At 38.0% G+C, this 20,922-nt stretch overlaps 1 long non-coding RNA gene across 1 annotated transcript in view; it reads right to left on the bottom strand.

Annotated features, from left to right (window-relative positions):
- The window catches only part of LOC308061005, a 127,341-nt gene that overhangs the window by 70,358 nt on the left and 36,061 nt on the right, over positions 1–20,922 (bottom strand). Inside the window, exon 1 of the long non-coding RNA XR_013927014.1 lies at positions 1,703–20,922. This exon is cut by the window's right edge and continues 36,061 nt beyond it. This is a non-coding gene — a long non-coding RNA (uncharacterized lncRNA). The remainder of the gene's footprint in view (positions 1–1,702) is intronic.

Raw genomic sequence — 20,922 nt, 5'->3', positions numbered from 1 at the left:
TTCTTCAAGTAGTCACATCCCTTTGGCATTTTTCCCTGTCTTTCTCCTTCCTGAACTTTTGCACACGTTCAAGAAAAGAAAGATGACATATAGCAAAATTAACAATATTACGCAGGGTTGCTGTTCGTTTGTTTGTTTGTTTGTTTTTTTAAGAAGCCTTGATTCTGGATCTAGATACACTCTAGGTAGGTGACCAATTAAACTAATGATTTTCAAACCTTTCTTCTCAAATGTAATATTTTCTTGAGTCTGGAATTTTGTTTGTATTTGGTTTTGTATCCTGACTGGTATTTTTCTGAGGAATTCAAAATGATCAAATAATAAATAAGACAAAATGAAAAATACTTTTAGATAGATGGTTAAAAAAACACAAATAAAGCAAAAAAAAAAAAAAAAAAAAAAAAAAGTGGGCAGTTTCCAGAGTTGCAAAAATAGGAGTATTTAAATGCAACTGTAGCATTTAAGATTTGTTTCTGTATATTGTACAATTGTTAGGTACTGTTAGGGAACAGCTTGATCCAGAAAGCACACCTGAACACTAAGAAAAATAATTATCTGACAAGGTCTATCCTGACCAGACATGAATGATGCCAAAGAAGATAAGAATATGAAAACTGTAATGTGTACAGGAACTACAGTAATAGTCCATCTCAACCCACATGTATTTCCCAATAGCTCTTTGTCTAAGGCTGAAATAGATCAGCTGGAATAACGAAAGATTTACTTCTATTAGTATTTTTCTGCTTCCACAAGGGAAATATCTTCTATTCCCCTCAAAAGTCAGACTTAAAAATGGAACTACACTTATTTTTGTGTCTTGAAGATACATAAATGCTAGTGACTGATAATTCCATGCCCAGTCAATCACCAACAATGTGTAAACATGAAAAGCATAAGATTCATCAGAATATCAGCATAAGAAACATTTCTGAGATGGAACATATAAATCATAAAGTCACTGGGAATCAGAGATAGCAGTTACTATCTCTGTTTGGTAAAAAACAAGATAATCTTCTCGTCTGTCATCTAATTGATTACATTCTGGTGTATTAATTAAGTCTTCATTGATGAAGGTTAGTTTTTGAGAGTATTATGTTTAAAGCAGCTGTTGCAGTCTGGCAAATGCAATACTGACCCTATGACTGATCCAAGTCTATTTTTCACTGGCATCTTTGAGTTTCCTAGGACTGAAGTTAAAAAGGTTTAAGGTGAGAAGCAGAGAATGGGATAAAAAAAGGTAATGAGAAAGGTAAAGAAAGATGAAAACACCAGAGACAGGTAAAATTCTACAATTACTTCAGTAATTAATTATTAAGAGCAAGAATTTGTTTACAAATAAAGCAGTCTTTCTTATGTCACAATTTTGCATTGTAAAGTAATGAGAGGGTTTCAGGAAAAACACAAACAGATAAACAAATACGGCAAAGCTGAGGCTACCGAGGTGATGAGATAAAAAATAATTCAATTATTAATAACCATTATATCATTGTGTATAATCATGTTATTTGTACATGACTAGAGGACAACATGGTCTCCAGGGTCATTAGCAAAAATGTAGTAATGAGCTGAATTCCAATTGCACACACACATAAATCATCTGCAGTTCCTTCTGAGTTACAGAGATTATGCCTCAAAACCAAACTTAACCTTTTAAGATATACTACTGCATTGTAGGAAGGTATATTGAAGTCTATGTACATACCCTCGCAGAATCAGGACCCAGATCACACAGCCACCCCTCAGGAAGATCAGAGTTGATCCTGTCTGCTTCGTCTTTCCTTAAATTGTTCAGGTCCCATCCTAATGCAAGTAACAAGCTTTTCCATTCCTTTGAATTCTTTAATACTTATGAACTTCATTCCAATAGTGAATATTTGTTGTTGCAACCATAGAGATAACAGATAGTTACTGGAGACACTCACAAGTGTTTTCAACTACTCTTTTTAAAATTTGACTATATTAGGATCTTTCAGTGGTAATGCTACAATAAAGATAAGATACAGTGTTGAAATAATTCTTACATCAGTTTTCAGTTACAACATTAGCAAGTGCTCTGTTTAGGACTGTTCCAGCAGATATGAACTTTATGAACAGATATGAACCTTAAACTTGTGTTTAAGGTCTTCTGGTAAGACATCTACAACACCTAACATAATCTAAGTGAAGTATAAAATACTGGGTTTTTATACATGACTGAAATAAGTAAAGGACTTTTCTTGAGGGCACGTTGATAGAAGCATAGAGGAGAATTTGTACTACTTTCAGGGAAAATCCATTTTTTTTCACCTGACACAAAGAAGGACAGGTCAAACAAATGAAGTGAGTAGAGAAGAGAACAAAAAAGTATGAGGAAGGAAACAATTATTTCTATTTTCCAATTAAAACCGAGTAGAATAGACTCTTATGGACCCGATGAGATGTTTCAGTGAGATACGGAATCTAGTAATTTTAAATAATTCTTGCATATTTATGTTTTTATATATTAGGCTCTCTTGCACAGTTTGTGGCTTGTATGTGTATGTATATGAACATGCACATGTACTTCTGTTTGTATATGATAGACACATCTCACAAGCTGTTAAAAGCAAAAGAAAGAAAAACAAAACCAATAAATGGAGCTGATGCAACGAAAAGTTTTACTAGTTTCACAGTGGGCCAGTTGTGTATGACAAGGAATAAAACAGTCATAAGTGGATCTGTGTAAGTAATGGAGAACAGATCTGAAAATTAGTAATCAAATTAATCAGATAAATTATCCAAGGAATCGTTTCAGCAAAGTAGGTGTTTAGCATGAAAAGATGAGATAGGAATAGTCAGCAAAGGGAGGTTCAAGAGCTTTACTGAAAGGAATAGCAGGATTAGTAGTCTTTTAATTGGGCCCCCAGTAGGAAATCAGAGCAGACTGTTCGTTTTATTTGGATATGTGAGAAATTTTGGAGTTGTAAAACCAATTGAGCATTAAAAGTTTTGAATTTTCATAAGTATAGTAAGGCTGTGAGCTGGATAAGGAAAAATATATTAGGAAATGTCCAGCTGGAAGTTTTAGCAAATATGGATTAGGATTGGACTTAATTTGCCTTTTTTCACTCTTCAGTACTTAAAGCACTAGAGTTTCTTTGTAACTCACTTTACCAACTGAGTTTCTGTTTTTCCTTCTCTTACGACATTTGGATGCTTTAATTTTCTTAAGTGAATAGACCAAATAAAAGTGTCACATTAGAAAATATTTACTCTCCTATAAGTATTTGAAAATACAAAAGCCACAGATTAGGAAATGACAAAAATACAGTATAGCAAACCTTAAGGATGAGCAGAAACTCAGCAGTATTAGACATATCACCCTCACCAGATTTCCTATGACATTTGAAATGAATAGGCATTGTTTAAAAGTGGAGAAAATCAGTAGTGTAAAGTATGAAGAAGAAAATTAACCCATCTGAGGCATCTCAGTCTGGGGATCCGACAATTTCTGACCAGGAAATATGAAAAGTAGATATCATGTAGAATAATAACCCATCAACCTTCCCAACCCCCTCAAATTCCCAGTTAATTCCTTCCCTGAAACACGCAGAAAAATAATACTTCAAATAAATTTTCTTTTGTTTCAGCAAAAATATATTCTTGATTTTTATTATTATTATTTTAAAAAATCTGTTATGCAAAATGTTTCTCTTTTATATCTCTAAACCAACTGTAGTCCAGTATGATAGTAATAAAATATTATAATCTGGTTTATGACCTGTGCAAAAGGCATTAAGTGATCCCAATTCGTACTTTCCTGGCCATATAACAAAAGCAGCTGCTCAACACAGTATTCTCACCCCTGAAAGCAAAAGTGCCTAAAGAGATCCCATGGAAGTCAGTGCAATGGTGAAAGCTTTCCAATGAATCTTTCTGCATGGATCAATACAGAACAGGACAAGTGCTGATCAACTCTCAGATTTTCACTAAATCATTCTTCACTCATTTAGCTGATAAATTTTTAACAGGAGGAAAATCAAAACCTGGATGCAGTCACAGAGAAGGTTTGTTCTTTCTGGCGTGGAATGAATATTCGGATAACAAGATACCTGTCTCAGTTCTACGACATTAACCCACTAGTATTTCTGGAACTTGACTACTGTGTCTTGGCACATTCCCTGGAATGCAAAGTTGCAACATTTTTTTGTTGTTGTTGCATAAAATAAAAATTTCATCTCAGGTTTTTCCTAGTCAGTTGCTTTTCCATATTTGCCAAATATATCAGCTACCTCCATGATTTCCATGCCAGGGCTTCTCAAAAACCATCATCAAGACATAAGTAGAGCTTAACAGCTCCTAAGGGGTTAAACTTGCTATTCTGAGCTGAGCCAGTTTCACTTTGTATGTTCTGCAGTGCAGTGAAAGTTAATTCATTCTAAAGCACAGAGCTTTCCAGCAACATTGTTAATATTATAATGTTCCTTTGCTGCACTGTCCTAGCTAGTTTATTAGATGAGAGAAAAATACAGATGTGCTGACAAGCAGAATTATACCTACCCACACAGCAAAGTATTTATTAAAATTACTTTAAATCACTACTATGCAGAATTATAAGCTCCTTTAAAATTCCAAAGTAGTTACTTTGATTTTTAGTAGTATAGTTGATTACATTTGATATAGGACAGTTGTTTGTTGGTTTTCTCTTAATAAAAAGGCATGTTCTTCTGATTGTGTGATGATATTTTTTCTCTTCTTTGAGCTGCAGCAGAATTTCCTGAATTAAAAGGTAATTAGGTTAGATGTGTGGTACGTTTAAAGATATATAAAAAAGAACATGCCAAAATAGTAATGCAAACACATAGTGACTGCTGTCTTTAACAGGAAAGCGAAACAGTCCAATAGACCTAGAGTGATAGCTGGGGAAAATATAAAACCTGGTTGATCCCACATGCAATAGCTATAATGGAACAAAAAAAAAACCCAAAAATCATGAAATTTCTCTGCAGAATAGAGTGAAGGTTGACAGCACATTCAAAGTCTAATGCATTTATTGGGCAGTCTCATTCCTATCTGAGCTCTAGCAGTCAGATAAAGGCAGAAACAGTTTATTACAATATACAGAGGGCTCTAAGAAAGTCATCTCACTGGGTAAACTTTAGCAGTAGACAAGCTGGGAATAAAGGTACCAAGACAAGATTTAACACCTTTTCTTCCATTTCACTCAACACAACACTGAATTCTAGTGGCTTTTCTATTATTTAAAGCTCACTTTGTGCCTATATCTTGTTGCGTGTTTAGGGCCCCCCGACATTTGTATGAGACAGTTGATTCCAGTCTCATTTGAGGGCTGTATTCTGAGCTCTAAGCACATTTAGAACAATGTCATTACTACAGCATCAATACATCTGAAAAGACACACAAATCTTGCTGTACCTGACAAACTAGCTGGCTTATGTCTTAGACAGTGGTTGTCATGATCTGCAGTGGCTGATCTCTTACTAAAGCCCACCGTGGAAGAGAGTGCAGCACAACCACTGCACTGTTCAGAAGCCTGTGTGAACTGAGAGCATGAACATGAATGCCATGGTTAGCAGAGGTGGTCTCCACTCAGCAGTCATTCCAGCTGAGGTCAGTGCCAGAATTACTGCTGACTCCAATGGCCATGCTATCAAGAACCTGGAAGGGAAGAGCATCCAGACCGGAGGAAACCTCGCACAGTGAAAGGTGGGATAGCTGTGGTTATGGTCAGTCTTGTTCTTTGGCTCATTTATCTTCTAACAAGCCTCCTAGTTGATACTAGTTTTACTCACATGCTGCTCTCCTAAACCATCACTGTCTTTGGAACATAATTCTTTGTTTCAGCACCTCAAAAGCAGATGAAGTAATGTTCTTCAAGACATACTTGTAACACAGTGTTCATATATTCTTTTGCTTCGGATTTGAAGAGTTCAGCCAGATGATTTATTTTGACTGCTCAAGACACAAAGAGGCGATACGTAATTTCACTCAAGGAAAAGTTCAATGGAGATTTTAAAAGCTTCTCATATCCATAAACCACTCAACTTCCCTGAATTCTGAATTGACATAAAAGGGGAATGAAAGAATTCTAAAAATGTAGCACTACAAAATATAATTCTAAAAATAAGGATTTGTTTAAAGCAAAAAGGTGGTGGAAATCAGATATGTTGTAGAATATGCTTAAAATCTTGCAAGAGTTATTTCCCTGTAATGGAGACTGGTTATCATTCTTTATCATTAGGCATTTTTCAGTATGAGCATGAAAACAAGAAAACCCAAGTGCAGTATTTCAGAAGTAGGAGAGCAAGTTGTTTAATTGCAAGAGGAAAATAGGAGAAAATGAAGAGGATGTGTTTAGAGGAAAAGACAGCAGATGACAACAACGACCCTCATGAGCAAGAAAGCATCAGATAAATCATATTGCAAGAGATGAGTAACACAATGAGAAAATACAGAAAGTAACTCCTTAGTGATGTGTCAAGTGGAAGGTGGAGAATGCTGTCCCTCATGTGGCATACATTTGAATAAGAAGTTTAAAATACTGCATCTAAACTTTCACTAAATTGAGGAGCTATTCATTGCGTTCCTGAAAGTCTCCCTTTTTTCTTTTTAAGCCGACTGTCTAGGTGTTTCAGGATTGACTTTCTTTTCTATCACTTCTATCAATTCTCAGCATTATCTAAGTGCAGGACAATAATCTTGAAATGACTCAGTATGTAAAATTAGCTGCCTTGTGCATATCAAAGAGAATGTTGATTCAAAGGTGATATAAATATCATCTGAGCTGGATATTTTTCAAACCAATGAGCAGAACTAGAAATGAAGTTGGCCAAGAAACCAGTCTATCCATATCGTATGGATTTAACCTTGGTGAATAACTGTGAAATTCTAATTTAAAAAGTACTTATGGAAAGAACAATCACAGACATAAAAAGGCATGTGTGGATAGCATACCAATTGCTGGTCTTTGGACAGCATTATAAATGTCCAAACTGAGGTTCTAACTGTTTTTTCAAACTCCTGGGTTCACTGTGCATCCCAGGCATATCCCAGCTGCATGCCATGGCGTGACTTACGGCTGCTGTCTTTTGAAGCTTGAACTCTTACAAAGGGGAAATCAACACTGCACAGATGGGATGAACTTCAACCAAGCCCCCAGTAATCTGCCTGTACTTGCCCATCCATTTAGATGCTGCTTTTCTATTTGTTCTGGTATAAGGCTGTTTTGATGGGTTGACCCTGGCTGGACACCAGGTGCCCACCAAGCTGCTCCGTCACTCCTCTCCTCAGCTGGACAGGGGAGAGAAAATATAATGAAAGGATCCTGGGTTGAGATAAGGACAGGGAGGTCACTCAGCAATTATCATCACAGGCAAAACAGACTTGACTCAGGAAGATTAAGTGAATTTAGTTTATTACCAATCAAATTGGAGTGGGGCAATGAGAAATAAAAACAAATCTTAAAACACCTTCCAACCACCCTTCCCTTCTTCCAGGGCTCAACTTCACTCCTGAATTCTCTCCCTCCTCCCTGCAGCAGCACAGGAGGACAGGGATGAGGCTGGGTCAGTCCCCCTGCGCTGCCTCTGCCGCTCCTGCCCCCTCGGGGGAGGCTCCCCACACTCGGGCCCTGCTCCAGCCTGGGGTCCCTCCCACGGACACGGTCCTCCGTGGCCTCCTCCAACGCGAGCCCTGCCCAGGGCAGCAGCCCTTCCCAGCCCGCCCCAGCCGGGTCCCCCCCCGGGCGCAGCCCCTCGGGCACAGCGGCTCCAGCGCGGGTCCCCGCGGGGGCACAGGCCCGGCCAGCAAACCCGCTCCCGCCCGGGCTCCTCTGCACGGGGCCACAGGCCCTGCCAGGAGCTGCTCCAGCGCCGGCTGCCCGCGGGGCACAGCCTCCTCGGGGCATCGCCCTGCCCCGGCCTGGGGTCCCCGTGGGCTGCAGGTGGGGATCTGCTCCACCGCGGCCCTCCGCGGGCTGAGGGGCACAGCCTGCCTCGCCAGGGGCTTCACCGCGGGCTGCCGGGGAACCGCTGCGCTGGGGGCTGGGGCACCTCCTGCCTCCTTCTGCGCTGGCCTGGGGGTCTGCAGAGTGGTTGTTGCTCTCACATAGTCTCACTCTTCCAGCTGCTGTTGCACAACAGTTTTTTCCCCACTTTTTAAACATGCTATCACAGGAGTGCTACCACATTGCTGATGGGCTTGGCCTTGGCCAGAGACGGGTCCGTCTTGGAGCCAGCTGGCTCTGGCTCTCGGACATGGGGGAAGTTTCTAGCAGCTTCTCACAGAAGCCATCCGTGCTACCAAAACCTTGCCGTGCAAGGCAAACACAGCTGTCTATGTTTCTGTAAGAGTATAATTTAATAATTCTTTAATATATTTTGTTTTGTCACTAGACTGATAATATCTATTACATGCAGCCGTTGACATGTGATCTGTAGCTTTATTTATAACGACCATCATTTTTCTTTTGCTCTTAGAACCTGTTGTCTCACTGTGAGGTACCTTCTCAGGACCTAAAATATTTTTGTATTCCAATTTTCCCTCTGTAATTTCTGTCATTTAAGGATTAGTTTCCTATTAACCTCATCAGAACTGTAAACCAAGCTTTCACCTGACTGCTTTTCATTGCTTTTCCCATTACTTGTCTCCAAATCATAAGCATCCCTTTCTTCCATCATACCACCTACAAATTCATATACAACCATGTACACACTATATTTTTGTAGCTTTACAATATATTTATCTACCCTCTAGTTCTCCATCCAGTCTTCATCTTCCTTGTCTCTGAATGCGTAACTTTGCACTTAGCTGTATTAAAACCATTCTATTTTTAAAAGATCTCCCTCATCCAGTATGTCTGTGAGCCCAAGCTTCACCTACACAACAGGTTCTAAGAGTCAGTTCAAAGATCTTGATCACAGACCCTCGTACTGGGGAGATAATAGTAGATATTAATAGGTATTTTAATCTAACAGAGAAGCACATAACAGAAAAAAAATGGCTCAAAGCACAGGGCGAGCAAAATTCCAATAAAAGATAAAGGAGAAACGCTTCTCAAAGAATGTCACAAATCATTAGAACCAAACCTTAAGGGGAATGGTGGCTTTTCTGTCTCCATGTCTTCAAATAAATACCTCATACTTAAGCAAGAAAGGTATTTTAGCAAAACACAAAACTGTTGGGCTTGATACAGGGGAAGCTGAATGAAATTTAATGACCTGTGATTTACATGAGGTCAGGCTAGACTATCTGATAGTCCCTTCTGGCCTCACACGCTATGAATATATGAATAAATCTATGAAAATGCTGAGGTGACTCACCCACTTTCTTGCAGAAATCTATTTTTTCTTTGTCTTTAAGAAAAGGCAGGTTCTCCAGTGCTTTGAGGATGAAATTTCAGCACTGGTCAAAGCTGACTGGCAAGTGGTGGATGTGTTGATGTTTAGTACAAGTTAGCCTTATCTTGTTAGTCAAGTTAGCGTTGCCTTGTACAAGTTGACTTGTTAGTCTTGCATTGATTTCACACTGACTAGCTGGTTGAATGTGTGTGCTGGTAGCTTACATGGTTCTAGCCACTTTTGATTATAGCACTAATTATGATAGCCATTTCCCCTTCTTACATGATAATTGGTATTGCATATATTCTTTTTGCCCCGGTTCTGTAGACCACTCTTTGGTCTCTATTCCTCTTTGAAAGTTGGTAGCATAGCAGATCTGTGGAAGCTGTCTAATTCTGACCTTATCAGAAGAAACTGTGTTGATTTTAATGTCTAAAGGGAAACACAGATGATAGTCAGATGGATGAAATCCATCCAAGCCAAACCCTTAATGCCTCTGAGAATTCTGAGATGTGAAAAATAGCAAAACTTTTTAAGTAGGAAAATGAGCAAGATAAAATAAAACAGAAATCTAACTTAATTCCAGACCCATGACATGCTATATAGGTGTTTATGGCAGAGAAGTAAAACTCTCTGAGCAGAAGATTTCTAGGGACTATGGTTAAAAAGATAAAAATAGTGACAAGTTTGGAACAGAGTGCTCTATAAAGTTAAAAAGTGAGTGAAGGTCACTAAGAAAACCGCATTTTTTGCATAAATAGGAAGCTCTGTGCTTGTACCAGGAGGGTACCTTTTAATTTCCAACAGGAATTTGATGGTTATCCTCAGCAGAAATGCTGAAAGACACTAGCACCTAAAATCTGCTATTTTCTCTAAGGATGAATTCTGTCCTGGGACATGACGGGCAGACAGCTTATTTGGAGGTATATTGTTTATATACCTATGAGCTGGCTTTGGTGTATGGGGGTTTGGGGCAGGTTTCTGTGTAAAGTTTACAGCAGTTTGTTTATTTTTATATATTTGTAATTTTTTTTGTTTATTGCAGTTTGTTTAGGAAAAAAAAGTGAAAATTGTATCACTGGAAAATAAACCTTTCATATGCCATTATTATGAATCTGTGTTTAAGATTTTAACACCTCTATATATTCTGCCATAATGATTTTATTCTTTCTTATGACCAGTTCCAACCCTCCAGAGTATTTTTTTATACCCCAAAATATCTTCCTTTGCTATTAGAGAAGATTAGTTATAAAAAGAGGGAGATATTAATCCAGTAAAGGTCACATCATCTTGGTTACAGACAGCCAGTAAAGCAAAATTCTTATTGCTAACAAAAGGGAATGGTACAAACCTGAAAAGTTTTTATCTCATTTTATTAAAAAAAAAAGAAATATTTCCATTTCTTTACTATCAATCCCTAGAAATCTTCACAGTTCATTTTAATGCCATGCTAACTAAATGGAATTAATTTGACAATGCCCATCCTTGAACCTCCAACCTCAGGATTTTGTAAAGTAAAACAATTGTTTCTCTTGTCCTCCACCTTTCATCTCTTGAAATGTTTTTTCTGAGCATTTCTTTACAGGCAACCTTAAATTTCATTTCCCTGCAAATTTCTGCATCCTGTAGTTAGGTAAATCTATTGTATTATTTATCAGGAGTCAACTGTCTGCTCACACTCTGCAAATGTAGACAAAGACATGTGTCCTGCCCTGAGGAGCTTGTAGGCTAATTCAAACACTCTTATACCATGAATGGTATACATGTTTAAGATAAAATTGTCAGGTATGATATTGTGATTCATCTTAAACAACATGTACAAGGTTAGTATTGTTGATTTCAAGTATAGTACTTATATGACTAAATTGTAAAGTGCAAAAGTGCTTGCAAATTAAGTTCTTGAAGTGCTGTTTTTAAAATGTGACATGCAATAGCTGTATTACATTTGATATATGAATGATTACAGAATGCTTGGAAAAAATATGCTACAAAGAATGAAAGTGAAATATTCATCTCACAAAGGTGGTCTTGCTGTAATACAAAAAAGGTGAAGAATCAGATTTTTTGATGAAACCAAAAGGTCCCCCTCCTAAAGTGCTTTTCTTATATTGAAGTGATTGATTAATTCAAACATCTTAAATTATCAGCATTAAAATGTAGTTAAGACACTTCTAGTGGAAAATTAAGAATTCAATTTCTTCAGATTTATTTTGAGTTCAGAAGTTGGAAGCTGAGAAGTAGCCATTTGGTCTTACAATTTCACTAAAGTACAGGCGTGAGAGTGGGAAGGGTGCAGGAATTTGTCTCTTTCACACAACGACATAGAGTAATATTCCTTAGAGTTGAGATGAAGAGGCGCAGAAAAGTAGGGAAGGAAGTGGTTGAAAGTGGAGAGGGAAGAAACCCCACTCTTGCCCATCAGGCAGCATTCTGCTATGCTAAAGCCTTTTGCAGAGGTTCACAGAGCGCTCGGGCATGGCAGCAGCATCCTGCTGTTTCAGTAACTTCTGTGTTTCTAAGGGGAAAGGTGAATAGAGCTAGTGGCCTTTGGTCTTGTGTAACAAAGCACAACTCGTGTTGGAGAGAGCTGCTAATGTTTTTGAGCTGCCCCTGCTTCCTGCCCCACCTCTCATTAGTTTTCCATCATCTAACATTCTTTGTAATACACTGAGATCATACTTACGCTACAATCCAGCACAGTGCTGGGATCCAAAAGCTAGTACCAGAACGAGCTATTTCCAATACTGGAAAAAGTATAGCAGCAGCACCATGACAGAAAGGTTAGGCTAAATGGAATCTTTAATAGGACAGACTAAGTGCCTCGCTGTGATGCTATGGTACCTTACATGCATACTGTGGTTCAGCAGTACCCTTTTACTTCCCCAGCTATCCAGGCCATATTAGACTGTGCTTCCCATGGTATTACAGAGACCTGATCCCTCTTCCTAGCAAAATGGAAGAGTCTGGGCTTCACCACCTCACCCTACAGAGACAGAGCATCCGAAGCAGGAGCCTCACATGGGAAGCAGGCTTTGAGCCAGAATCACTTTGGCTTCAGTGGCCTGCGCTTCCAGCTGTCTGTAGGATGTTTGCAGCAATATTTATGCTTGCTCTGAAAAGGTTCCCCTAAGTTATTTTGGCTTACCTTCCAACCTGGAGACAATTGGTGCAGTCTCATTTGGCCCTTGAAAAAAACTCAGTGCATCTTTGGTTTTCCTCCTGAGCTGTTTTTTTACAATGTTTGCTCAGGAATTGCCTTTCATGTGTTTTATCGTATGTTTTATCCTGAGATAAGAGATCACAAACTTCATTTAGAGAACTCATGTATGATATGATATACGTTTGTTGCCAGCTTCCCCAGCAATGAAAAACTGCAGTGGGGGTGCAAAGTTAAATACACCATAGGAGCATTACCTGGTTCCTCTGTAGATTTCCTGTTAAAAAATATGTTTCTTGGAAATAAAGGTCATGACATTCTTTTCCAGTATGAGCTCTCAGGCTAACAGAAGTGTCCTTTCCAAAAATAAGCATACCCAAGTACGGTTCAACAGTTGGATAGCCCAGACCATAGCTTGATGCTGTGATGGTTTAGAGAGGCAAATTTCTGCTGACTGTCTGAGGATCACTCAACTCTTTTTATTCCTCTTTAAAATTTTCTGCTGCACCCAGCCAGCTGTACCACACATACCTTTCCTCTTAATTTTCTCGGTCTACTGTACTTTCGTTTCCTAGATTTTGCCCTGAAAAATTTTCTGACAGAGTACTTCTACCTAATCAGTTTCCACTAGAGGTAACCTATGGGCCAGTCCACAGAAAAAGGCTGCTGCATGCCCAGCGTCATGGTACCCATTCTCAGGATCACTGCTGTAACCCAGGCTGTGGCTGGAAAAGCAAGGTATTGACATTGCTGCTGGAACTGGCATCAGGATAAAAAAATGCCTTTGGGGAGTACTGCTATTTTACTGCTTTACTGCGCCTTTTCCAGTGCAGAGGGAAAGGGCAAATTTTGTAGTGGCAAAGTGAATGAAATTCATAATTTCTGTCTTGCAAACAATACATAATATCAGTCCAGCACTGCAGCAGAGGTAACAGAAAAATCATACCTGTCTGCTACGGTGAAAGAATCACTCTAAGTGCTTTTGCTTCCTATATTGCTTTCACCAAACATGTTCTTTGCTCTGATTTGGGGCTGCAGGCAGGCACATCGTCAAACAAACAAATTAATAAACTCTTCCTCATGAGGACAGATGGACTTCAAGTGTGACTTCAAGTGGCTACACTGAAGCAATTTAAAATGATGCATACTTATCTGAATAAAAAGTAAATAAAAATAGGGCAGCATGAGAGAGTAGTGGAATTATCCCAGTACTAAGTCAAAATAAAATTGCAAACTGAAGCTGTAATGCTGCAATGAAACAGAGAAAAGGAAAACCAAAAAAAACCAAAAAAAAACCCAGAAAAAAACCTCACCTCAGGATTAAACACTGAAGTCAGAAATTGAAATGGCAACACTCAAACAAGGTGGGAAAAGTGAAACAAAAGGCAAAAATCTCTTTGAGCTCATAGGGCCATAACAAAATGGAGAGTTGGAAATTTGTCTATTTTTAATCATGCCAAAGACTTTTTAGCCAAAGGTTTTCCAAGTGTATCCTTTTCAGATACATTTCTGAAGTTTTTTTCAAACACAAATTGAAAAGGCCAATTTAATGGTAATTGGGAAACAGACTGCAGAATAAGACATGAGAAAGCAAAAAGTTAAAGATGGGATGAAGGAACAAGAGAGGAATCTTTAAAAGGAAACTGTAAGAAATTTGGACATTTCAAGGGATGTAGATAACACACTGGCAGGCAGATATTTGGACTGTGTTGAAAGAGCTGTTGTGGAGACCAGATTCAGCATGGAAACAGCCCTACATCTAAAGTAAAAGCCCTTACTTCTGTTATTTGGACATAATGACCTGGACACAATGTGGCTATGTGATGCAGGGCACTGCCTGGCTGTGATGCCTGAGTCAAGAGTAGCTAAGAAAAGTTTTTTTCTGCGTGACTAGTAATACACACAGGTGTTTATAAAGCCTGAAATACAGCAAACTGTGTTACAGGCAAGGCAGAATGGAGAAGCTTCTAGTATTCAAAGATTTTAGCAACAGTCATGGTAAAGGAAATAAAGGTATTAGAAATGTTATACAAACAACCATGGCTTTGTTGTAGCATATTATGCTGCCTGCAATCTATCACTTTAATACAGACATTTGCTTTTCACTCTAGAAACAGAGAGCCATTAGTATTTGTTATATGCATTCAGTATCCTGAAGAAATAATTTTTTTTGTGTGTGATACAGCACTCATTCTCTTTGCTATTAAAGTATATGTGCATGGGTGAAAAGAGAGGAGTCAAATATGACACTGGTTTCACAGGAGGTATGGTAGCTTTGTCTCTGCTTGTGGAGAGGTAGACAGATTTTATTCTACACTTTTCACACAGATTAGCAAACAGTTTGTGAGAATACTTATAAAACAACCATGTAAAATAATTGTATATCAAGTCTACCAGAGTTATACTCTGAATTATGTCACAGATTTGAGCTGTTGTTGTATATTAAAATCTTAGTGAAGATTTAAATAACTCTTTAAAATCTTTTCAGAGCCCCAGTTTTTGTTTGTCATAGATTTAGATATTATAATGTAGATGCAAAACTTTTATCTTTAAAATGTGCTTATGCAAATCCCACTGAATAGGGAAATGAGTACACAGAGATATGGAGTATAAGCACAGGGATGTGGCGGAGGGTGGACATGAAAATGTTGTAAATGCCACATCTAAAAACCTGGAACAACCATCTGCTGGTTTCAGACCCAGGGAAAAAACTTGCTTCATATCTCTAATTCAGTGTATTATTTCTGCCCTATTAAAAGATGGCTGACTCTAATCGTGAGTATGGTTAGTAGCAGCAAGCTGTTCTTTTTTTTATTTTCTTCTTCCCCCTCTTTCCTTTCATTCATTGCTTCAAGCAAACCTGAAATGCATTTCATGGTAGGTCTTCCTCAGTATAAAAAACCTGTCCATATAGCTTTCCAAATATAGCGCACCCTGGCACAATTGTTTGTAACAAAACTACACAGCATTTATGTAAAAACCGGGGCTGGCTGGAGGAAGGGTTCAATGAAAGAGAGAAGGAGAAGTCGGGTACCCATGATGTTTGCTGGAGATGTTATTACCCTCCACAGGCACAAGCTGATGGGCCTGCCTTCACGATTTCTGACTCCAGTGCTCTGCCAGCCAAGGGAGTGCAGGGCACGGGGCAGGCAGCAATGGCATCACTACTCGCTGTGGGAAAACCCTCTGTGCTACAGCAACTGGAAGGTATAGGGGTAGCTCTGCCCCAGGGCAACCCAGCCCTGCCCTTTGCCTCAGTCTCTCCCCCTGCATTTCCTCCTGCTTTATTATTTTCCAGTTATGACTACACACATGACACAGGATCTTTAAGGCAGTTGAGACATTTAATTCTCCAACTGCTTTATTTTCTTTTTAATCTTTTAATTTCCTTCATGTCTCTCTTCATCTCTCTATTACTTTGGTGCTACAGCACTGCTGAAATTTAATAAAGCAATGCTGGATCTAAGTCTAGACAGTTATATTCAGATTATGAACACCCAGTCAAAAATTTTGCTAGGAATTGATAGGTTGGTTAACCCAAAAATTGAGATAATCTTTAGTACCTCTAAAAGCAGATATTTGAACTCTGTTTCTACCCAATCTACTGCATAATGGAATGGGCTGAACTGGTACCTTTTTCTTTCTGTACCTATTCTCATTGCAATTGTTCTCTCAGAAAGTGATTTGTTTTGTGCTGCTTTCCATTCACATCACGACCCAATCAAACCGCAGAATATAGGAAAGATCAAAGTAGTACAGCATACTCGCCTACAGTAATTCACAGAATATATGAGGCATTAAAATTTTCATTCCTCATTCTCATAAGAAAGACTATAAAGGTAACAGAAAATGATGCAGAATATGAATCTGTTCTTGAGACAATGATTGTATCAAGAATGGGAAACAGTATAAACCAACAGACCCTTTCTTGTTACTACCTTTATCACATAGAATGCAGCCCTTGCTTGTGTCGTTCACACTTTTATTTCCTTTTCATATTCTCCTGGTATATTTTTCTTAAACAGAAAGCACAATTGAAGAAAAAAATCTAACACCTTTGCAGAGGGTAATAATTTCCCCTCTTGAAATGTCTGGTTTTACTTAGAAAAATTCTGCCTAGTACATTATAGAAAAGAGGTGGACAGGAAGGATAAAACTTGTAATGAAAATGGTTTAACACACAATCCTGATCCAAAATACAACTACAGACCTAATCTTAAAATGCAAAAGGAGTCTGGAATTGGAAATAAATGGAAATAATCAACAAAAATTAAAGTCTGGTAACACTACACAAAGATGTGTTCTGCAAGATCTAAATGGCATGTTGGAACATATGTACAAATATGAAGGCAAACCTAAGAAAGTGTTTACAAAATTGTTTCATAATTGATTTTTTAATTGTGTCATTTCTTCTCCCCACTCCTCTCCCCACATCTGAATGTGAAAAGCAGGTGTCATCTTCCAGGGATTTGTTCCAAGGCCCGTTTGAGTTCCTGGAAGTTTTTCATCATTGTAGGGGATTCTGATTTACAGAGGAATTATACAGAACTGTGGCAAAACAACAGCAGACCACTGGATCATGAGCTGGCTATGACATTTCAGCTCCATGTCACTAGCACTTGAAGTGCAACACCACACATTAAGACTGTACTTTAGAGAATGCTCTTGTAAAGCACGGAACAATTTGGCTCTCATTATATCAAATCAATTTAACACATTATTTTATCTGCAAGGTCCCATTCAGTCATGACTGACGTTTTAAAATCATTCATATGATTGATGTTCATGTCAACCTCCACTGTGAGATCTGGTCACCAGTGTTGTGGTCTATCTGTCCCTGAGAGTGCTCAGGTATGTCACACTTTTAACACCCTATTGACTCATTGTTATTTGGCTACTACAATTCATCATCATTCATATCATCTCTGACTTTAGAAGCTGTACTTCAAAATAAAATTATCTCACTCTGGAGTTTTGTAACTGTTAGTACGGATTCAATTCAGGTACATGGTTATTTGGGGCACTTAAAGTGCACTTAATATTATTTTTATTTCATATTTTATAACTATTACCTGGTCACAATCAAGCAAGCATTTATTCCACTATGTAATTTAGTGCACTTTGCATTAAATTGAAGACTCATGTTTATTTGGTGATCAGTATTACCATTCCCCTCTTTCTCATATTACACATTTGCTAATTTAAAAATACCATCTTTAGCAGAAAGAAAAGTTCATGGCATACGTTCATCTTTGCAGGGCAATAGACTCGCTTGCTCAAATAAGTCTGCAATCAGATGTCCTACAAAGACATAATATACCTTATTTTGGATGCTAAATCTTAAAAATTATTTTATCAGAGGTAAAATAGGTGAATCTTTTTTAACAATCAAAGAAAGACAGCTATATTTGAATGTCCATAATATGTCCACCATGCTTAAATGTCTCATATGGTTAGGTATCACGCCACCAAAAATTTATTTTGTTAGACTTGACTGAGAAGGCAGTCTCGACTGATTGTGAAAGGAACATCTGCTTACCTTGAGAATCTACATATACACCAAAAGTATAAAAAATCAATAGGAAATATTAATATTGTCTGCATAGTTTTCCAGTGCTCATTTTCCGGATATCAGTCCTACAGAAAGTGTGTTGATAGAGATATTAACCCACCTATCTACATGGGCTTTTATCTTCTAATCATCATCTTAAGATACAGAAGAGAATCTTGATGATGGTGTTGCAGATATTTTCCATCTACTTTGGATCTGGTCTTAAGGTTTAGGATATTTGCTTCCCTTATGAGTGCTCAGGCACAGAAACATATAAAAGAGGACTCCATGATCACCAGCTGAACTTACATGTAGTGCAGACATCTAATTTGCTTTGGTTTATCATGAGGATTCAGGCAGAGTTCAGGTTTCTGTCAACCTTGTCTGGGCTGCAACAGAGATTTAGGAGAGAGATAACGTCTGTCTCTTCAGAACACGAACTCTGCGAGTAAAGCTAGTGGTATAGCAAGAGTAAAATGCAGAGAAATTCAACTAGTAGCCAAGTACCTTATGGAGATAGGTGACAAGCAAGTTAGTTGTTCCTGGGAAGGAAAGAGATTTCATTGGTTAGAAATTCAAGCAAGTAACTCATCTCCATTGTAATAGATGTTCATGTCAGATAGGGACTAATTAGCAAAAAATACTTGCTAGTATCTAACAACTAATAGATAATATGTAACTTATTACACACTTGTTAAACATCAACAGAGTAGTTTAAATAATGTATTGGCATTTCATTCACATAAAGCTGTCTTACTAAACCTAAATTAAATTCTTGTTTGAGAAACTTAATTTAAAGTGTGACTGTTTTATCTAATGAACTACCAATTTGTTTCTCCACATTTCACATTCTAATTTGTGCTTATGATGATGTCTAAAAACATATGGGCACCAAATGCGGTTATGCCTGTCTTCTTCGAGGTACCCTAAAGGTCCCTTAAGCCTTTGCAGTTTTCCTCTCTAGAGATGTTAGTTTACATCACATGACCCAAACCCCCAACACTTTCTCAGATTAATTTATTGTGATGAGCACAGTGGATAGCTCTAGTTAATCTGTCTGGAGACACTCTACTCTTCAGATAAGATCAACCCCTGTTCTCATAACTTACAAATTGTTCCCAGATATCAGACATCATCAGCCTTGTTATTTTCATACTGCAGTAAATACTAAAGGAGAAGGAGACATAAAAGGTAAAAGGCTTTTTGCAACATAAAAGAGAATGCAAGGTTGATGTATCCTTTGCTCATGGTATTTTTTTGGCAAAAGATACAATAATGCAAGTATCTTTCTGATTGATTAAAGTATTGAAGCGTATTCTTTGCTTCATAAATAATGCTCTATTACTTTTCTTCAAAGACAAGTAAACCTTGACAGACTGACCTTTTTCAGGGCAGAGAGTTGTTTCAGTGCCATAAATTATACTGTAAAACGAGTGGAAATGCTACTGAGAAGTGTGTGACAAAATAAGATTAAAGATTACTACACACAAAAGATTGTTGTTTTATTAATGGAGTCCTGTCAGTAGGATGAAAAATTCTCAGCTTTTTACTGGATGCTGAGATCACGTCAAACAGAAAATTATGAATGCATTTTCTAAAAGGCAACCGATTGTGTCAAAATAACAATATACTGATTAGTTGCCCTCCCCCTACTTTTATGTATTCACTTAAAACAATTTCAGTGTTTTTCGAATAAAGTTTAAGTGCTGTGGTTCAGCTTGTAATTCTAAAGGATCATACAGCCTGTTGGCCTGTGATGTTACAGGCAGGTATATGAACATTGCAGGAAGGCACTTTCCTAGGACAGAAGCCTAGACATCTCCTTTGTCAGGATATATTATACCAAGAGGAAAAGTATATAGTATTTTTGTGTCTATTACTGTAACCGATAAGCACTCAGTCTGAGAAAGATAGCAAGAATTTGGGAAAGCAAGACAGCTATCCATGGAAAAATGATCCTAGCTTAAATAAGTAACATTAGGCCTTTCTTAAATATTATTTGATAACTTGACAAATGACTTTGTCATTCCAACATGTAAAACCTTGTTAAAATGAAAAGAAGCAGCACAGAAGCTCATTTAAAGTGGAGGAGTTTGATGTGTTTATTTATATGAAGTCTGTGGATTTGTTTTGCTTTATGGTTTTTTCTCCCTCTCAATCAATTTACCTGAAAGTTCTGATCAATGGCTTTTGGATCAGTGACACTTATTGAAATGATAAATAATGTTGGGAAGTCAAGGAAAATGCAATACAGCATGGAGCTTCAATGTACACTATAGAAATCAAAGGTTTTCTTGATGTCTGAATCAGTACAGTTCACTCAAATAATAAAAATAATTAAAAAAATAGTAATAGTGCCATGGAATAAGTCTCTGTTACACAAGGCCATTATAAATCACTACCCAGTACAGACCATCATCTAAATGACTGGATAAGATGGTGTCCTGGTTTCAGCTGGGATAGAGTTATTTTTCTTCTCAGTAGCTGATACAATGCTATCTATGTTTTAGATTTGGTATGAGAATAATGTTGATAACACACTGATGGTTTAGTTTTTGCTAAGTAGTGCTTGCCCTCAATCAAGGATTTTTCAAGTCTCCCATGCTCTGCCGGGGAGCACAGCCAGGACAGCTGACCCAAAGTGGCCAAAGGGATATTCCATACCATAGAACATCATGCTCAGCATATTATGCCAGGGGAAGAAGGAAGGGGAGATGTTCATAGTTACGGTGTGAGTTTTCCCAAGTAACCACTACTGTGATGGAGCCCTGCCTTCCTGAAGATGGCTGAGCACCTGCCTGCTGATGGGAAGTGGTGAATGAGTTCCTTGTTTTGTTTTGCTTGCGTGCTCAGCTTTTGCTTTACTCATTAAGCTGTCTTTATCTCAACCCATGAAT

This window comes from Falco punctatus, assembly GCF_963210335.1.
Source record: "Falco punctatus genome assembly, chromosome: 3".
NCBI classification, from domain to species: Eukaryota; Metazoa; Chordata; class Aves; order Falconiformes; family Falconidae; genus Falco; species Falco punctatus.
The sequence above is the reverse complement of the archived record's forward strand: the minus strand, read 5'-3'. Positions and strand labels throughout refer to the sequence as shown.